The sequence below is a fragment of the Lepus europaeus genome, chromosome 12 (genome assembly GCF_033115175.1).
Source record: "Lepus europaeus isolate LE1 chromosome 12, mLepTim1.pri, whole genome shotgun sequence".
Taxonomy (NCBI): Eukaryota; Metazoa; Chordata; class Mammalia; order Lagomorpha; family Leporidae; genus Lepus; species Lepus europaeus.
Window position 1 is genome coordinate 32,440,875 of NC_084838.1, and position 11,330 is coordinate 32,452,204.

Genomic DNA, 11,330 nt, shown 5'->3' on the forward strand with positions numbered 1-11,330 from the left:
GAACTGAAATTGATCACTTGGACTGGTGAGATGGCATTGGTACATGCCACCTTGATGGGATTGAATTGGAACCCCTGGTATGTTTCTAACTCTACCGTTTGGGGCAAGTCAGCTTGAGCATGTCCCAAATTGTACATCTCTTCCCTCTATTATTCCCACTCTTATATTTAACAGGGATCACTTTTCATTTAAGTTTCGAGCTATGTGTATTTCTGTCACCTCAGCAGGTAGTAAGTTTTCTGAGGGACTAGCAATCACCAACCCAGGTGGCTTATTGCTCAGAAATGTGCAATTATGTTAGGTGCATCCATCTAACCAAGAAATTATTCAGAGCCGTTTTGGAGGTACCATGCCCAACTTGGATGCAAAAGAAAGGTAGCAGATAATGGAAATTTTGGACAGATTATTTCTGGACTTAAGAGATTTTTTTTTTTAATGGAATTTAATAGATGGGAGTAGGGAGAGGTGGTCTGGCATGGCGATGCTGCTATCTGTGCCGGTTGATGAAATGTTTGTGATGAAGAAAGCAGGCTCCTAAAGAGAACAGAATTTTTGTTTCTTGATTAATAATTTCATATACCATTGATATCATCCTGCTTAGTAATAATTTTCAACATTAATAACCCTGTGCGTTCTTGCTACTTATTCAGAGAATAATTCTGAATCCTGGCTCAAGTAGACCAGACAACATGGTACGTTTTAAGCCTTTTATTACCAGGCAGAGAGTAGGCTAGGAGCGAGCCACATGGAACAAGCATATGGTTATGAGCAGACACAGGTAGCTTAGCATAGCAGCAAAGCAAAGGCAGAGAGCAGGCCATGAGCCATGTGGAGAAAGCATTCAGGCAAGAACACAGTGGATGGGCAGCCCAAAGGGCATGCACCCCGGGGCCACAGGGGATGGGCCTATCATGCTCCCAGACTTCTGTTGATTCCCAAAGGGGGAGTGGTTACGTAGTCTGATTGGCATGTGGGCATACAGGTGGGATCAGGTAGGGGCATGACATCACACGGGGGTGTGGACTTTCAGCTCACAAATCTGATTTTATCCTATCTGCCCGCCTACATCACCATGGGTGATCTTTTAGTCTCTTTCATTGTTTGTTTCCAGCTTCCTCATGTGATTGCCTGCTAGCTCTTGAGCGCCCTTCCTCGTAGTAATCATGGTCTGCTGAGACAGACCACTGCTCTTCACTCTGGGCATCTGGAGGTCCAGTACCCACTCAACTGCATGCTTTCAGGGTTGGCCGCTGCTAATACTGCTTCCTTTCTGCCCAGAGCTGCTTCTCCTATCACTTCAAGGCTGATTCTGTGTGAAGCATCAGGGTTATTGTTGCTCACCCTCAGGCTGCGTTGTATCCTCGGTTTCATTGACAGCCTACAGTGCTGTGCAGACTCCTGACTTCCAGTTCAAAGAACTGCGGAAACCCAGCAAATTCATTCTATTGTCGTTGAAGAGTCGCCCATCGCCAGAAGTAACCCATCAAAGCTCCATTTGGCTTCTGTTCTTGCTTAGTCATATTCCTTCTGAGAAATTGGACTCCAATGTTTCTTTGGTATTCTTTCATTCATGTTTTCATCAACACCATTTGGGAAACACCCTGTTGCTAGAGAATCAATTCTGGACAGTGGCTAAATGGGAATAGAGCTGCATCTGTGCCCTCAAGAGGTATGGGGAGTGAGTTGGGGAGTCCCCTGTTTCTTTGTACGTTTGGAGGGCTATGGGAATACGGTCTGATGACAACACTCCTCAAACTAGAGGCGGATGAGGAAAGAGTCGTGTGAAGCCTGCTCTGAAGGCTGCCTTTCTCGCCATGTTTGTAGAAGGATCCCAAGGCATTCCACATAGATTTAAGTCATGTAGAAGTTTAAACTTGGCTCTATATCCTATGTGGGTGGATGCATGTAGGGTCTCCAGGACACTACAATAGAGCCATTCCCCTGCACGGGGCCAGGCCACAGGATTTAGATTTTATCTTTAAATGAAGCTGGGGGCTGTTGGAAGTTTAAAGAATGAAAGGAAGTTGATGATTTATGATTTATGTAGAGATCTGTCTTTCAACATGGCAGAGATCAGACTAAGGAACAAAAAACAGCTTAATCAGGAAAAAAAAAAAAAAACAAAGATTTGGAGGAAAAGATGAGAGAGTTTACTAGAAGAAAGAAGAGAGAACAGTCAGTAGTAACCATTTATAAATACTTGGAAAATGAAGAGCTCTATAGTCCCTGAAAGTGACAGAGAAATTGGACAGGATTCTGCCTTCAAGAAATTTACACATTATCAGAGCAGAGAATATGCAGCATACATGATCCTTTTTTCTTCAAAGACTTATTTATTTATTTGAAAGTCAGAGTGTCAGAGTGAGAGAGAGAAAAAGAACTTCCATTCTCTGCTTCACTCCCCAAATGGCTACAACAGCCAGGGTTTGGACAGGCTGAAGCCAAGAGATTCATCTGTGTCTCCCTCACCTGTGGCAGGGGCCTGAACACTTGGACCATCCTCCACTACTATCCCAGACCATTAACAGAATCAGAAGAGCAGTTTCCGGGACATGAACCCACACCCATAGAAGATGCTGGCATTGCAGGTGGTGGCTTTACCCACCATGCCACAAGCCAGCTCCCAGTGATTCTGACCTAAGATCATAAGGGCTCTGAGGGATTTGATGTAGAGCTCAGAGGTAGGGAAACCCTGGATACTTCTCCAGCAGATATCCCTGTGAACAGTAGGTGGCTTATTGATGATGATGGCAATACAGTGTTGGACAGGATAATCTTTAATATTCTTACAACTTAACATTCTAGAAATCTATGAGAGACTGGATTGGAGAGGCAAAAACTCAGCAACTAACAAGATTTTTGTGTGTCTGTCTATATCTATCTATCCATCCATCCATCCCTCATGTATTTATGGATTAGTTGGGATTCAGTAGACAGTATAAATGAAATACAAGAAAAAAGCCCTAATGATATAGCCCAGTGAGAGGTATCAAGAGGATTTGAGGGCTTTGGATGTTGGGGACAGGATCAACTTGCCGTATACCACTGCAAGTATGAATTGATCAATCTTCACCCTCCACCTCTACTTCTACATTTTGGTATTACTATTTTACTTTATGGTCTTTCTTCCATCTAAGGGAAGCTAATCAATGCCCATTCTCTCAGAAAAGGATGGCACATTAAAACAAGAAAAATGAAGTCTTTTCCTGGCTGTTGAGTCAACAAAATCACCAATGGATGACTACATTCCAAAAGTTACAAATGAATGTGCTCGGCGCCGTCCTCGTCCAGCAAGAGACAGAGACCGAACACTTTGCACGGGGTTCCTTTATTGCTCGGCAAGCAGGAGATCCAGCTTCGATCTCTTCTGGGCAGGAACTTCCCTTACACCCGCGTAGCAAGGGTTTATATGCACAATACACGTCACAAATCAGGTGATAGGCTAGAAGCGCGGGGATAGGACAATCTCGTGGCAAGGCGGGAAGGAGCGAGCTAGAGCGGGAAATCTAAGGCGGGAAGGAGCGAGCAAGAGCGGGAACTCCCTGAGATGAGGAAGAACCCGGAAGCAGGGAGTCGGCGCCATCTTAGGGGCACGGTTCCTCCGGTCTGGTTCCCTACATCTCCCTCCTTTTGTTTTTGCACAAATCACATCCCCGACGGCCCTGGCTCATGAGGGCCGGGAGAATATTTACTAGGCAGAGAGTAGAGGTGCATACCCAGCGTGCTTGTGATCCGTTAGTTACGGAACTTCAAGGGCCTGGCCACAACCCCTGATGTCTCCGTTAGGGATCAGTTTTTATTCCCTTTTGCTGGGGCAGGCTGGGAATTGAACCTGCATGCATATGCATATGCTCTCCCAGGACCCCCGGAACCCCCGGGTGGACTCCTGCTGCAGTACCTTTGGTCTCGCATACCCAGTTTTCGCTCCCCGTCAGGGATGGGTGATACAGCCCAATGAATGAGAGGGGGAACAAGACAACTCGAGGAAGGTGTGTGCCTGATGGAGGCATTGTCCATATGTGAGGCGTGAGTAGGGATGGGGGGACGAGGGTTTTAATCGCTGGTATGGACCCGGTCATAAGTCATGCGAGCCAGCATGGCATATGCATCCGGATCACGGTGATGGAGAGCAGCATACGCTGCCGCGCGGAACTGATGTCTGACGCTCTCCAACTTGTTGTTGATGAAGGAGCTCACCCAGCGAAGTACACAGGGACGTCTCGTTGTTTTGTTGCAATTTGTCGTCCTGTGAGAGCGTGGTAATCTCGGTTATCTCGGGGGAGATGTCGTCCGTAGGTGATAGAGGTGTATCTTGCGGCGGCGGGGCTGTTTTTCTGACCAATCTTTCCGGTATCCAGAGAGGTTCTCTTCCAGATTCCTGTGGGAAGACACAGACCGCGCCTCGGTTCCAGCATAATACCGGATCCGGGCCGTACCACTTTCCCGTGAGGACATCTTTCCAACGGACATAGCCTCGTGAAGATGGCTCCTTTAACATGTGTCTCTCAGCGGGGGACATAGAATGATCTGTCAAATTCAAAAAGTTTATAGTAAACAGTGCAAGGGAGAGGCGCATTCGAGGGGTTTTGCCCGTGGCAATTCCCTCCTTTTGTTTTAAGAGAAAAGCCTTGAGGGTTCGATGAGCCCTTTCAATTATGGCCTGTCCCTGAGGGTTATAAGGGATTCCAGTTTTATGTTGTACCTGCATACGGGTGCAGAAATCTTGGAATGATTTACTTGTGTATGCAGGACCATTATCTGTTTTTAAAGTTTTTGGTTTGCCCCAGGCTGCCCATGCAGCAAGGCAGTGATTAATGACATGGGTGGTACGCTCACCCGTCTCCAGAGAAGCAAAAATTACTTGGGAACAGGTGTCAACTGACACATGAACATACTTTAAGGTCCCAAACTCGGATATGTGGGTGACATCCATCTGCCAGATATGTCCTGGTAGTAATCCTCGGGGATTAACCCCACCGAAGGCACAGGGGTTAAAGTAGGGCATGCGGCACAATGGCGAACAATATCGCGAGCGGCAGCACGAGAAAGACCGAATTTGGCGGCAAGGGTTTTTGCGTTTACATGGAACTCTGAATGAAACTGGATAGCCTGCTCTTCTGGGGAAGAAAATTGGAGTATCCAAATGGGGCGTGTGGCTTGATCAGCTATAGCATTGCCTGTGGTCATGGGTCCAGGTAAGGAAGAATGAGCTCTAATATGAGTAATAAAGAAAGGAGCAGACCGATTCCAAATAGATTTTTGCAGGGTGAGGAAAACTGTCGCTACGGAGGATGAAGAATTGACTAGTCCTGCGGCCTCAAGGATAGACACAGAATTAACCACATAGCGTGAATCAGACACAATATTGACAGGTCCGGGGAAATCAGAGAAGACTTGGTTAACTATAAGAAGTTCAGTTACCTGGGGGGAGTTAGTAGCGAATTGGAATGTTTTTGGCACAGATCCTGAAACAACATATGCACCGACTCCTGTTTTAGAACCGTCGGTATACACTACTGGGGCTCCCTGTAAGGGCTTTTGGGATGTGGACTTTGGAAAAATAACTGGGTGAGACTGAACAAAGGTTAGCAAAGGATCAGAGGGTGTTCTGTTTGTAATAGTTGCGGAAGTGGAGCAGACTAAAACCGCCCAAGCATCAGTACAAGCGATTAGCACACGTACCTGTTCCATGGAATAGGGGACAACAATGGTGGATGGTTCGCGTCCAAAATGTTGGATAGCCCTCTGAATGGCTAGGAGAGTTATCTCCGCCACTGCCACGGGATAGTAACTAATAGATCTAGTAGATGACATTGAGGGATGGATCCAGAGGAGAGGCCCATCCTGCCATAGGACCGCGGTGGGCTGTTTAAGGGTGTCGAGGACCCAAAGAGTAAGGTCTCCCGCAGGGTCCCAACGTTTTAGGGCAGCTTTACTAAGGGCATCGTTGACAATTGACAGTGCTTGTTTGGCCTCAGAGGTGAAGGTTCGGGGGGAAGCAAGATCCGGGTCTCCTTTAAGTATATTAAAGAGGGGCTGCAATGCAGCATTAGGAATGTTAAGGTAGTGCCTAATCCAATTGATATCCCCTAAAAGTTTTTGTAAGTCATTTAGAGTGGAGATAGCATTGATTTTTATTTGAATTTTTTGAGGTCTAATTTGAGTAGGGGCGACTATAGCCCCAAGATAAGAAACTACAGACGACAATTGCACCTTATTAGGTGCAATATGCAGCCCTGCCCCTTCCAGCACTTGTTGGAGTGTACTGTATAAGGCCAGGAGCCTCTCTGCTGTGGGGGCTGCACACAGTAGGTCGTCCATATAATGTAGGCACCTGCAGTCGGAATATCGGTCTCTAAGAGGTTTTAGTACTTGGGCTACATAGACTTGACACATGGTGGGGCTATTAGTCATACCCTGAGGCAAGACTGTCCACTCCCAACGCTTGTCCGGTTGTTCCTGGTTCTGGGTGGGGACAGTAAAAGCAAAACGTGGGGTATCCTTTTTGTCCAATGGAATGGAAAAGAAACAATCCTTAAGATCTATTACAATAACAGGCCATTGGTTGGGAAGTGCCGAAAGCAGAGGAAGACCACGTTGCACAGGGCCCATAGGCTGCATCTGTGCGTTGACTGCCCTAAGATCATGTAAGAGTCTCCATTGACCTAATTTTTTGCGGATGGCAAAAATAGGCGTATTCCATGGAGAGGTGGATGGGATCAAATGACCAGCGTTGACCTGCTCCAAGACCAGAGTGTTGACTGCCTCCAGTTTCTCCTGAGATAGGGGCCACTGTGGAACCCAGACGGGTACGTCCGTTAGCCACGAGATGGGTAAAGGCTCCACTGGTTTAGGAGGCGAAACAGTGACCCCTAGGAAAAACCCAGGCCAACTTTACTTGGTCTTTGTTTTGGTTCAATGGGGGAAGGGTGGCCCTGGAGCTGGACACCGAGTCCCTTGCCTGGGACGTAACCCATATTTTGTAGCATAGATCGTACTGCAGGGGAAGTGGTGACCAAAGCAACATCCATTTCGGCCAGGACGTCTCTCCCCCAAAGGGAAATGGGTAGAGGTAAAATGAATGGAGAAAACTGTCCTCTATGACCCTCGCTATCCTGCCATGACAACAAGGCTGTACTGATTTTTGGGAAATGAGCAAAACCAAGTCCTTGCAAGGTTTGTTCCGCCACATTTGTAGGCCATGTACTAGGCCAGTCCTTTGTTGCTATAATGGATTTGTCGGCTCCTGTGTCTAAAAGTCCCTTAATGTCCTTGCCATTAATTTGCAACACTAAAGTGGGACGTTCATTTAAAAGCATATGTAAGCCGGTAAAATTAATGCCAGAGGACCCAAAGTTACCAGCGCCGCGAACGTGGTTTTTAGCTGGGATTAAAGAGTGAAGACTGGGCAGTAATAACATTTGTGCGATACGGTCTCCAGGATTGATTACTAAAGGTCCCTGAGGGGCCTGAACCATGATCTTTACTTTACCAGTGAAATCAGAGTCAACTACCCCGGGGATCACAGCTAGCCCTCGGAGGGCGGCGGAGGACCGACCCAACACTAATCCAACCGAATCCGGGGGCAGAGGACCGGAGCAGTCGCTCTCCACTAATTGTACCCCCATCTCCGGAGTTAAGAGGAGAGGGGAGGTGGCGCGGAGGTCCAGGCCTGCGGACCCGTGAGTGGCACGGGCTGAGGGTGCACTGGGTGTAGCGCAGACACGGGAGGTGGAACCTGAGAGTAGATTTGATTTTGGGGGCTCCTCGCTGGGTTGGGGAGCCCCCTCTGGCCGTTTTTTGGCCCCTGGGCGCTACCTGTAAGTGGGTTGCCATCGATATCGAAAGCAGAACGGCATACCTCTGCCCTATGAGGGCCCTTGCGGCAACGGCGACAAGGCTCTATGCCTGAAGGCTGTGCCGTGGAATACCCATGGCTGAGATTGGGGCAATCGCGTTTTCTGTGACCCGGTTGATGACATTGGAAGCAAAGTCCTGAAGATATGGGGGGTCGGGTCGATTTAGATTTTGGACTGTTTTCTTTGACTTTTGCCAGCATCGCAGCTAGGCCCGCATTAGTAAGTGGCCCACCGGTATCTCTGCAGTATTTTAACCAGGAGTCCAGAGATTTATGTCTATATTGTCGAAGAATGTTTTTGCACTCTTTATTAGCCTGCTCAAAAATAATTTGTTTGACCAGTGGCTGAACGTCAACCTCGGAAGGGAAAATACGCGACGCAGCCTCAAGTATGCGAGCGACAAAATCAGCGAAGGGTTCGGCCGTGCCCTGAACGATCTTGGTGAGGTGGCTAGCTGAGTCACTTGGATTGGACGCCTGCCTCCACGCACGTTGGGCACAGTTGGAAATTTGCCTGTATACTTGTCTAGGGAATTGGGTCTGGTCAGCCTGATAAGGTCCACGCCCTAAAAGCATATCAGCATTCCACGTAGGGTGGCCGTCCTCAGCATTTTCATCTGCCTGGTCATGACAGCACTCTGTATTCATAGATTGCCACAAAAGAAAGCCGCCTGGACTTAAACAGGCCCGAGCCAATTGGGTCCAGTCGCTAGGTGTTAAAATGGACTGGCCGACTGATTCAAGGAGTGACAATGTGAATGGGGCTGTGGGTCCATAGTCATGGACCGCAGCCTTAAGTTGTTTTAATACTGTCATGTCCAATGGTTCGTGCCGGGCCTCTCGCGTGCCCAAAGCCAAAACAGGGTAAGCCTGAGCGGGGGCAGCGGGAGCGCCAGTTTGCAACTGTTTCCAGGCTTGTTGATGAAACTGTCTGCCTGAAAAAGGTGGCACATTTGGGACGTTTAATGGCCATGGCGGCACGGGTGTTAGATGGGGCTGAGGCACGCCTACATGACCGCCAGTAGGAGGCGCTGCGTCTTTAATCTGATGGGCGGGCACGACATCGATAGGAGGAGCCGTAGGCACTAGAGGGCGTAAACAGGCATCTTTTAACTTTTGCCGCAGCTGCGCATACGTAGGAGGCGGGGATTTAGGATCGCCGTCCCCTTCCCCCTCAGACTCAGAGGAGGCGGAGCCACATTCGGAGCCTGAGGCCAGTGAGGAAGTCTGGCATCCCGTGTCCTTAAATTGTATGAGGTCCCGGGCGCCGTCCGAGCTCTGAGAACGAACTTCCTCGAGAGCCTCGCGAACCGCCGTAAGAGTCGGGCGGTCCGCTCCCACCGACCTCTCCTCTTGGAGGCACGCCCGCAGTAGTTCCCATAAGGGGAGAACAACGGGGTCGATATCGGGTTCCTGGGGATCGTTAACTGTGCGCCGGAGATCCTTTCCTAATTTCTCCCAAGACTCAAGAGTTATTTGGCCCTCGTGGGTGAGCCACGGCGCAAAGAAATCAACACTTCCAAGGAACCTGACAAGTGTGGTCTTAGAAACCTTAATCCCTTTGCTACGCAATAATGCTTTTAACGGATTAAGCAACATTGAATGGCTAGATGAATTTCCCATTTTCAGTTTAAAGCGGGAAGACACGTCCGCTATCTTATTTTCAGTTTAAAGCGGGGGAACAAGTCTGCTATTCTTTCAGTTTAAAGCGGGGAAACAAGTCTGCTATTCTTTCAGTTTAAAGCGGGGAAACACGTCCGCTATCTTAGGGTGCGTCCACCCTCCAACCACGAGATATACCTCACTCGCGGGGCCCAGACGGTAAGACTGACCTCGCTTACCTTCTACTTACCGGGCAACGTAGAGGAAGCTCCCCGTACGGGCCACCAGCTGCTCGGCGCCGTCCTCGTCCAGCAAGAGACAGAGACCGAACACTTTGCACGGGGTTCCTTTATTGCTCGGCAAGCAGGAGATCCAGCTTCGATCTCTTCTGGGCAGGAACTTCCCTTACACCCGCGTAGCAAGGGTTTATATGCACAATACACGTCACAAATCAGGTGATAGGCTAGAAGCGCGGGGATAGGACAATCTCGTGGCAAGGCGGGAAGGAGCGAGCTAGAGCGGGAAATCTAAGGCGGGAAGGAGCGAGCAAGAGCGGGAACTCCCTGAGATGAGGAAGAACCCGGAAGCAGGGAGTCGGCGCCATCTTAGGGGCACGGTTCCTCCGGTCTGGTTCCCTACATGAATGTATTTTGTTTGCTCCACACTTTGTTTTGTTGTTTCTTAATGGATTACATTAAAGTCCTTTAATTAATTAATTAAGTCCTTTAGATTGGAGAGGCAAAAACTCAGCAACTAAGAAGATTTTTGTCTGTGTGTCTTTCTATATCTATCTATCCATCCATCCATCCATCCATCCATCCCTCATGTATTTATGGGTTAGTTGGGATTCAGTAGACAGTATAAATGAAATACAAGAAAAAAGCACTAATGATATAGCCCAGTGAGACTAATTAATTAAGTGTATTTCATTCACTTCTGGCCTCTGGCTACAATCTTATATGACTCACCTGGTTCCTTTACCTATCTGAATCTGGAATTTCTGGCATATGTTGTAAAACAGGTTTAGAAGAATTCTTAAAGTATAAGTGGCCGGCACCACAGCTCAATAGGCTAATCCTCCACCTGCAGCACTGGCACACCGGGTTCTAGTCCCGGTCGGGGCGCCGGATTCTGTCCCGGTTGCTCCTCTTCCAGTCCAGCTCTCTGCTATGGCCTGGGAGTGCAGTGGAGGATGGCCCAAGTCCTTGGGCCCTGCACCCCATGGAAGACCAGGAGAAGCACCTGGCTCCTGGCTTCGGATCAGCGCGGTGCACCACCTGTGTTGCGCTGACCACAGCGCACCGGCCACAGCAGCCATTGGAGGGTGAACCAATGGTAAAGGAAGACCTTTCTCTCTGTCTCTCTCTCTCACTGTCCACTCTGCCTGTCCAAAAAAAAAAGTATAAGCAAGGTTCCCCCAACCCCCTTAACTCCATCCTCCCCCTCTGCCCCAGCACCTGCCATGGCAAGTCTTTCACCATGGTAGAAGTCACAAGAAACTTACTTGGACTCCAAGGGAAGGCAAGGCACTCTAGATTCTGTGATTATATCTTGGCTACCTGGAGGAACAAAGGCTTAAAATAGAAATTCTTTCAATCTAGAAAAAAAAATTACATTTTGTGCACAGGTGGGTTTGTGGACTGTAAGTTAATTCTACCATTCTATTATCTGTCCTGCCAAGCTAAGCACTAGGGAATTCGTTTAACTGAAAGCTTCAGATATAGGGAAGGGAAAAGTGAAATTAAAGATAAGCAAGTATTGAGAAAGGAAGAAGGGAGGGGGAGGCTAAGAGAAGAGAAAGCTTTCTTATTTTTACTCTCATTTGGAGAAAATAATTATGCTTTGTATATATAGGCTCAGATAGTAGTCT